The sequence below is a fragment of the Gigantopelta aegis genome, chromosome 3 (assembly GCF_016097555.1).
Source record: "Gigantopelta aegis isolate Gae_Host chromosome 3, Gae_host_genome, whole genome shotgun sequence".
NCBI classification, from domain to species: Eukaryota; Metazoa; Mollusca; class Gastropoda; order Neomphalida; family Peltospiridae; genus Gigantopelta; species Gigantopelta aegis.
The window spans coordinates 48752894-48762530 of NC_054701.1; positions in this window are offsets into that span (position 1 = coordinate 48752894).

The window sequence follows — 9637 nt, forward strand, 5'->3', positions numbered from 1 at the left end:
TCGGTAGTGTGATTTGAAGCAATGGTTGTATAAAATTATTTTGTCCACTGTACGAACAGAAAAAGTGGTCATATTTTTTCAGACGATGAGACATTGCACAAAGAAAGTCTACACTGCATAACGGATCTATTATATGACAAAATACAACAAAAAACAAACGGTGAATCGCTGGAAAACGAGACATTTGTATGTCATTGCCAAAAACCTATCCAGTTTCGGTGTGTGAATTTTTAAAAATTTAATTATTTCTATATTATTTGAATAAAATCTAGTTGAGTTCGTCCTACCCCCATGGCATTGATCATGTTTGTTGTCGATTATTAATTAATTAATTAATTTATTAATTTATTTATTTTTAATCAATAATTTCACAAAACTAAAAGAAAAAGTCTTTTAGAAACATCACTTTTTTTTAATTATGTACAGGGCCAGCGGAGTGTATTTGAAAGTGAGGATGAGGGTGGGGGTACTAGTAATGTGTTGTCAGTTCAAAGGTTGTGGTGTGTGTGTGTGAGAGACAGAGACAGAGAGACAGACAGACCGAGAAAGAAAAAAAGAATACATTTATTTGAGGGCCCGAACCTGTTGGTAGGGGTCCGGAGGCATGCTCACCCGGAATAAGTTTAAATATCAGATGTTAACATAGGGCCTATGGCACCTCCAGCCTTTTGAGCACAGTAACAGGACAAAAAGAGGAGAACATGGCCCTATTGGCCCTCACCTCTTCTGCAGCCCCAAATACACAACTGGAAGAAGAAACAAAATTGTTTGAGACATGCAAATAACATACATACAATATAGACATAGAATAGTGAAGATGTGGTGTGCTCATTAAGGTGTAAAAAAACAACAAAAAAACAATGTTTCTTGAAACCGAACCTACCTAAAAAAGAAAAGGGCTTACCCTAATTATTTTCCCCTATTTTTTTTAAATTATTATTTTAGGTTAGAAAGAGTACAAATGTAGGGGTTTTTTTTAATTTAGACTGGCCCTACCTAATATTTTTCAGTCATGTTCCCAGAAATGTATTTAGGCACAAGGCAGAATAAAATTTTCTTTTATTCATTTGTTAAACTCTGTATTTGATTATTCCTTTGTTAATCTGTCTATAGGGGGCGTACTAGCTGTGTATCTCTTTTGTAAGATGTAATATGTATGTAGGATGCATTTTCTTTTTATACTAAGCATATCTGAAATTACTGACAGAAACACTACCAAAGGATGCTGTGATGGTGGTGCAAACAAATAACTCCAATGAAAGTGAAAATGCTGAAATCAAAGTAATTGTTAGGCTACTCCTGTGTGGTGGCCATGGGTTTACCTTCTCAGTGAGACAGAATCTATGCCAAGTGTCAAAATGGCCATGAGCCAAAATTGTGAAGGCTGTTTTTTCTGAAACAGATGTTTAACACCAAATTAAAAATGTGCTGAGATGTTGTAATAAAAATAGTAATTTTCTTTTCATTGTTATTCTAAAGAGACTGCAGAGCTTGTTTTGCAATGTGAGATTTGATTAAATACTTGAGGCATAACAAAACAAATTGTTTGGTTTTTGCTACTGACCCAAAAACAAATTGACCATAACAATAAAATACTTTCCAAATTATAATCTAGAATTTATTTACATAAATATCATGAAACTGGAAATTTTAATATTTGTTCAGTTTATTTATTACCTTTTAAAATAAATGGGGTTTTTGTGTGGGTTTCTTCTCTTTTTTTTTCTCTCTCTCTCTCTCTCTCTCTCTCTCTCTCTCTCTCTCTCTCTCTCTCTCTCTCTCTCTCTCTCTCTCTCTCTCTCTCTCTCTCTCTCTCTCTCTCTCTCTCTCTCTCTCTCTCTCTTTTGGCCTAACTAGACTATTTTGGACAAATGTAACAAAAACCCAACATTTTATTCTGCAGTGACTGTTAAGCCGTACAACAGTTATAATACTTTTACTTTTTAGGGGAGTATGTTGACTACATTATGATAAATTCTAGCATGGCATTGAAACAACCCACACTTTCGGACTGAAAATGTAAATACCAGATAGTTATTGTTTATGTACTTATCAAATACATGTACATGCTAAGCAAACAATTGTGACCATATATTGAACATGAAACAAGCCATGTGTGAATACTGCATGTAATGCATCTCTTGAAATTAATGTAATTAGTGTTAATTAATTGGGTTTTACCTATATTCACTTTAAACTATTAGTAAACCAGTGTACTTTTATATATAGAGTACACTTGTACAGGTATGTGAAGTGAATCATAATTATTTCTTGCTGCATCTGGTTTTAGAAATCAACATTTGTAAAATACCAGTATTTTTTGTCTTTAATTTATAATGTATTACTCTTACAGCCTTTGGAGAGAAAAAAAAGTATGATGTCTAAAGCAGTTTTCAATTGCTGTTAATTTCATTATCGGTGGAAATCATGGAAAGTCATGAATTTTCTTAGTAAATAAGTGTATGAACCATGATTAAGATAATTTACAGTGGACTTTTTTTAATATAAGTACTGAAAAGTAGAATATTTAGCTACCGGTATGTCAAATAGATTTATGTTAAAACAGGCTGAGTGAAATCAGAATTCGTATCAGATTATGTCATTTTGTACACACAAATTAAATTATTTACATTAACAAATTGTAAATATTGCAAAACAATACCACTATCATTTCTAATTTCATGTAAATGTGCATGAAAAAGCATTGTTATATTTCTACTTACATGTAAAAAAGAAAAAGAAAAAAGTAAAGTTTGTTTTATTTAACGTCGCCAAAAAAGAAAAAAAGAAAATTAATTACAAAAAAAAACAGTATCTTTAATATTTTAAATTTCCTATTTATTTTTCATCATTTGAAAATTTAATATTTATTTCTGTGATTTTACATTGAATATAAATATACTGAACAGCATTGAAAACACACCACCAGTTGATGATAACAAATGTGAATGGGACGTATATCAGCATTAAAAATATCAATGAATAAGTACTGTACTACCTTATAGACCATGCATGGCAACGAATAACTTGCAAAAACGATTGCCTGAACACTCCATGAAACACAACACCAAAACACAACATATTGCATGTATAGCATGAAAAATGTAAATTGAATGTGCAAATCATGCTGATTGGGGATATAAAAGATGGTCTCTGAAAAGCCACTTTCATTAATGAAGTAGTCTTTGAGGGAACATTAAACAAGAGATGGCTAGGGTGACAGCTGAGGAACGTGAACGTGTCTTAGGCATGCTTCAAGTCGGCATTTCGGGTAGAGTCATCGCACAGCGGTTTGGATGCCACCATTAAATAATCACTAGACTCCACAGGAGATACCAGCAGACATGAACCACCAGGGACCATCCACATCCAGGCCAACGACATGTTACGACACCACGATAAGATCGCCATATTGTTCGCCTCCATATTCGTGATCAAACGCTGCCAGCTGCCAGGACTACACAAACTGTTCATGGTTCGACAAGGGGTTATCAGCTGTCTTCACTCTGCTGGGCTGCATGCTCAACAACCATATGTTGGAACTATCCTTACTGATCGACATCGAAATGAGCGTCGTTTGGCAGGAAGGTATCGTTATTGGAGATTACAACATTGGCATGGTGTGCTATTCTCTGACGAATCCCGTTTCCATTTAAGGAATGCTGATGGTTGGTTGCGCGTGTTGCGTAGGCTTGGAGAATGTTACCACAATGACTGCCTTGTTTAGACAGACTGCCTTGTCTAGACAGATCAATGGGGTGGAGGGAGTGTCATGGTGTGGGGCGGGATCAGTTATCATTACTGAACAGCATTCCATGTTTGCCGTGGCAGAATGAATGCCATTTACTACCGGAATAATGTCTTGCAAAATCACGTCATTCCCTTCTTTCATCAGCATTGTAATATGCAAACATTTCAGCAAGACAATGCCCGAGCACACATAGTACGTTACAACACAGTATCTAGTGAACAGTAATGTCCCTTTGCTTGAATGACCAGCACTGTCCCCTGATTTATCGCCAATAGAGGATCTTTGGGATTAGCTTGGTCAATGCATCTCACGTCGTCCACAAATGAATAACCTTAGAGAACTGCAAAACGCAGTACAGCAGGAGTGGAATGCTATCCCCCAGAACACTACTCGCAGACTTATTGGGTTGATGAGAAGATGTTGCATGGCTGGTGTTGCTGCAGGTGGTGGTCATAGGCGCTATTGACTTTTCATTGTGACCCCACGTGTCTTTCATACGTAGATGAATTAAAACTAATAAATGATTGTGCATCCTTTTTTGTTTGTTGTCATTATCAATCATCCATCTATTGCTGTTCACAACAAAAAAATTATTGACCAGGTATTCTTTTCGAAAGCCAAATATTTCTTGGTGCGTTTTCAATGCTGTTCAGTGTATATAATATTTATTTGTGTTACCATAACTTTAATAATTTTGTTTGGGTTGGGTTGGGTTTGGGTTTTTTTTATTATTTCATTGAAATAATTTATTAAAAATAATTATGTTGACAACTTTGGTTGAATTTATATTACTCTGCAAACGAATACTTTGTGCTTTTAAACACGTATATCTTCATATTAAACCGCAATAACAAACACTGAATGGAACCCGGAAGTAAACAGCGAAGACTGGAACAGAGTGTTTTACAAATTAAAACTTTATTAAATGTTGTTACCGTTTTTTATTGCAAACACTCCAGTATTATCAGTTAAATATGTACACATTTAATGGTTTTGGCATGGTGGATATATACAAAGTTGTGAGAACATAGGAAGTAGCCTACATGCAGGCCTCACGCGAGGTCAGAATCATAGAGCAGTCACTTCTCTCTCACACTTTTGAGAAGGCAAAGTTTTTAACAGGAGGGAGACTTGACTTTTTAATCTTAAAAAAAAGAAGAGATATATTAAGTTTATTAACCCAACACAGTCAAACCTGTATTAAACAGTAACACATGTGGGTAGTCAAAAGCGACCGCTTAAGACAAGTCGCTGCTGCATACAGGTGCAACTTTTACAGTCTGTAAACAAATTTCTTTTCTTTTTTACAGTCAGTACTGCTAATAGATGGAAGTGCTCTAGAGTTTTTTTGAAATCACATTTCGACGTCGCCTTCTTCAGAAATACTGAAATGTAACCAACAAACACTAATTTAACCGTTTGGAATTCATTATCTCAAGTTTGTCTTCTCGTTTCATTGAATTACTACTCCATGCAAAGTATTGTCCTAATGGATTAATCTACCAACATTGAGCTTCGTTTCATTTCAACTTATTTTCATGCTTATATCCAATTAAGGTTCAAGCACGCTCTCCTGGGCACATGCCTCGGCTATCTGAGCTCTGTCCAGGACAGTGGGTTAGTTGTAAGTTGGTTAGTGGTTAAGCACTTGAGAACTCGCTCTGGGTGGGAGCCGGTACCGGTCTGCGAACCCTGTACCTACCAGCCTGTAGTCCGATGACTTTACCACTGTGCCACCGAAGCCGGTCTTCAAGCTTCGATTACACAGAGCCAATTAAATGCATTCCACACTCACAATTTCTAAATTGATACACAGTAAAGATTGCTTATTTGCTGCACCTTGTCACTGTATAATTTCCAGCACACGCGCCTAACAATAGAATTAAAGTTTCACGCTTCAACAGTCAGAAGCACATGTAGGCCCTACATTTAGTGCCAGACACAGGTGTTTTATAAGCCTGTCGCATGATTTACAGAAATACATACCAGTTTCTTCCCCATGTTTTTTAATGTTTACAATGCACAAGAATGTTATACCACATGACTGCTATGTTATGGTAAAACTCTTGTGCACTATAAACAAGTCCAATAAATAACAAGGGATAACTTTGCATGTGAGATTTTATATTGCACAAATGTTCAATTAAAGATTTGTATTTATTGCATTGTCAGAATGGTCTTTATTACTATAGGGAGTTACTGTTTATTTTGTTTAATGACTCCATTAGAACACTTTTAGTTCATTCATTTCATTAGAGCACATTGATTTATTAATGATTGACTGTTGGATGTCAAACATTTGCTAATTTTGATGTATAGTCTTGAGAGGAAACCCGCTACATTTTTCCATTAGTAGCAAGGGATCTTTTATATGCACCATCCCACAGATTGCACATACGACCTTTGATATACCAGTTGTGGTGCACTGGCTGGAACAAGAAATGGTCCCACTGACGGGGATCATTCGAGACTGCCCATGCATCAAGCTAGTGCTTTCCCACTGGGTTATATCCTGCCCCTATACTATATTAAGATTAAATAGGTATGTAATAAAAAATATATTACGTTTTTGCTGATTACATATGAAATAAAAATCATATTTGCATTATGATGATCTGTTGGTATATATAATTACAAAATTACAAATTTCATCAACACACTTTCATGTTTAAAATACTGTAGTCAAGCGATTTCCACTGACTGAATTATTACACCTGGCCTGTTCATGCGCTGTTTAATATATATTTGATAGTTGAATTGTGATGGAAGGACGGACACTGCAGAAAGATAGAGACAAAACCCATTGTCTCCTCCGTTTAGCAACTTACTAGTGGTAAGGGACTAATTAACGTGTATCAGAAATGAGTGTAAATGTAATTTAGCATCTCAAATATATTTTAAACAAAAAACGCAATTTTTATTGTTTTTACAGACCACATTATTATCCTTAACATGATTATCTGTTTGGAGGTGTGTGGGATTTTTGTCTTGGTAAACTTCAAAAATTGTCAACAAGATTAAAATAAAAATTTGTATTCATAGTGCACATAAAACATTATTAAATGTATACTAAATAAACAAAAGGATAACTAAACATTATACTGGTGTGACATTTCACAAATGCAATTATTGGGAACAATTGGTAGAAGGTAAGATTTTTATCCATGAAATGGACAATCTGTTTTATCTTCAGATATGCAAACCGGTATCTTCCATATTACAAGTCACTTTGGCAATATACTTTATTACACACCAGGGTAAGATATTCAAGGTTCGCACATGCTTGAAAAGGCCCTAAATTTTAAGGGTTGCCCTAAAAAGTCCCTATTTTGATGATCTAGCCCTAAATAGCCTTATATTTTGCAGGCAAGTTCACAAAAGACCCTAAATTGGGCTATATAAGTCCTGAAATTGATAAGACATTTTTCTTCTTCCGGAAAAATTAAATAAATTGCCAAAAATACATTGATATTTACTTTCATTTGTTGATTTCTGTCATTCTAAAATGAAACCTGTTTCTAAAATACTAACCAATCTTGAGTCTCAATCTCAGTGCAAACTAAATAAAACAGAATATTCTAAAATTATCTGAACTAAATAAGAATTTAATGCCTATGTGTGTTCTACGTATTTATGTTTATGAAAATGTGTAGGACAGTTCTCTGTCGATTCCGACGGCTTGCTTGAACACTCCCATCATTTTGTCGAGTTCGAAGGTCATTACAAATGGCAAACAGCAAAGTTTTAGTCCCTAATTTTACTTACATTGTCCCTAAATTTAGGTTTGAAATTTCTGTATGAACCATATTGCTCACGTCTTACAATCACTCAAACTAGTGTAACTGGCGTGACAGAGATCACTCGTTTACCTAATTCGTAAAAAAAGAACGTTAGTAGGTCTCGAAATCTGCTTCTGCATTTCAGCTTGTTTGTAGTTGGTTTGTAATAAATAAAATACTAAACTAGCTTGCCTGTCATACAGTTTTTATGAAACTCATGAACAGTTGGTATCTTTTCGCTCGTCAAGGACCAAAACTGTTCACTAATTTCGTAAAAATGGTTTGACAGGCAAGATCGTTAAGTATTCTATATACATTTCACCAGTATCTGTTCACATCAAGGCTATATAAATATATGTGATGCATATTTGTAAACCACTTCTTACTGTAATCTATAACTCGGTAGACAATGATCTACCAATAATTTTAAGAGAAATTCTAACTAAACTGGAATACTTCACATATTACACACTGAATGCAATGTCATGTCCCTTATTTGTGCAAAATTCTAGTGTAACCAGTTCAGACTGGATCATCTGGGGACCTCAGCATGTCCAGGGGTTGCACAGTGATCATCATCTTATAAATACCTGAATTTATTTCTATTCCCTTGTTAAAATATAAAAGCTTGTTTGTTTAACCATAAAACATCATGTTGGTACCAAGAGCACACAGACCATTATTTATGCAACGTCCATTATGGTGTATTAATCTGGTCTATAAAGCAGAAACATCCATTTGATTTTAAAAGCTGTAAATGTTATTCTTCATTGTGATGCTGGGGTGGCAACATTCTAACAAGTCTCATTCTCTTGAGTGATGAATACAGCACATTCTTATATATGTCGTAAAATGTAACAAATTTTATGTGAATTTGCTTTTCAAATGTTTTTCGTTTTGTGTTGATAGCAGATCCTTCAGATATATTATACTGCATTTCTCGATAATTAGAAATTTTGGTATTTAGGCTCAAAAAACAAATATATAGTCAGTCTCTGATCAGACCAAAAATCTAGAATTGATGTAGCAATGCGATTTTTTTTTTTTTTTTTTTTTGAAAAGAATATTGCACAGAAAAGATATATATATATATATATAGTTCTGTCCTCATCTGCTTTGATCCCTCCTCATTGGCCATGGTGCCTAATCATTTTTGTCGGTACCCTAAAGGCTTTCCTTCAGATTTTCCATATAGCCAAGGCAACTTTTATGACTTTTCCCTCCAAAGGCTCTCATTTGAACCCAAAATGTCATATCAGGGCTGTTTGCATTATGCCTAGTATATTACTTAGAATAGCAAATAATTAAGTACCAGTGTAAACAACATGGCTGAAGTATTTAGAAATCAGTTGTGTCTGTTCAGCTTAGATATGAATAAAATTAAACTGGTACGTAGATTAATTTATAGATGGTATATATGATAACAATTTGATTTTGCATATGAGCTTATTGAATGAAAACGGTGATATTTCTGCTGGGGATTGGAGATTGTAGAGTTTTTCTTTGGACATGATCGAACAAACTTTTTACTAGCCCCACCATCAAAATACTTGCCACAGGCGTCGGGCTACCGTATTCTAGAAGCCCTGCTGATACGCTACACTATTTCTGGTGAGAAAGTTAAACAGGTTAAAAAAAGTTGACATACATGTAGACTGGAGACGGGCAATATATCTTGTTTGGCCTTAAGTTGACTGCCACATTCTTTCTTTATTCAGATTCGGTTTCAGTCTGTGTATATAAAGGTTCAATGAAAGGTTCACATTGCATTCGAGTATCTATCGTGCTTTGTGAATACAACTGATTGTTACAAGCATGACAGTGTATTGTTAATTAACCTGGTGATGCCATGTGTGGAATATGACTCAGTATTCAATCAACACTAACATGTTTATTCACTTGGATTTCAATTCTGTCCCAAGTAGTCTGGTTTTTGCAGGGTACTTGATTAAGAATCTTAACATTTTGGTGCAGAAAATCCATCCAGGATTTAATACATAGGACAAAATCTGGGACCAAAATATTTCACCGGCTTTTACAGGTTACAGTTTAGGAAGGTTTCACTGTAAGTAGATTCAATTAAAAATAAAAAAATAAACATCAAACA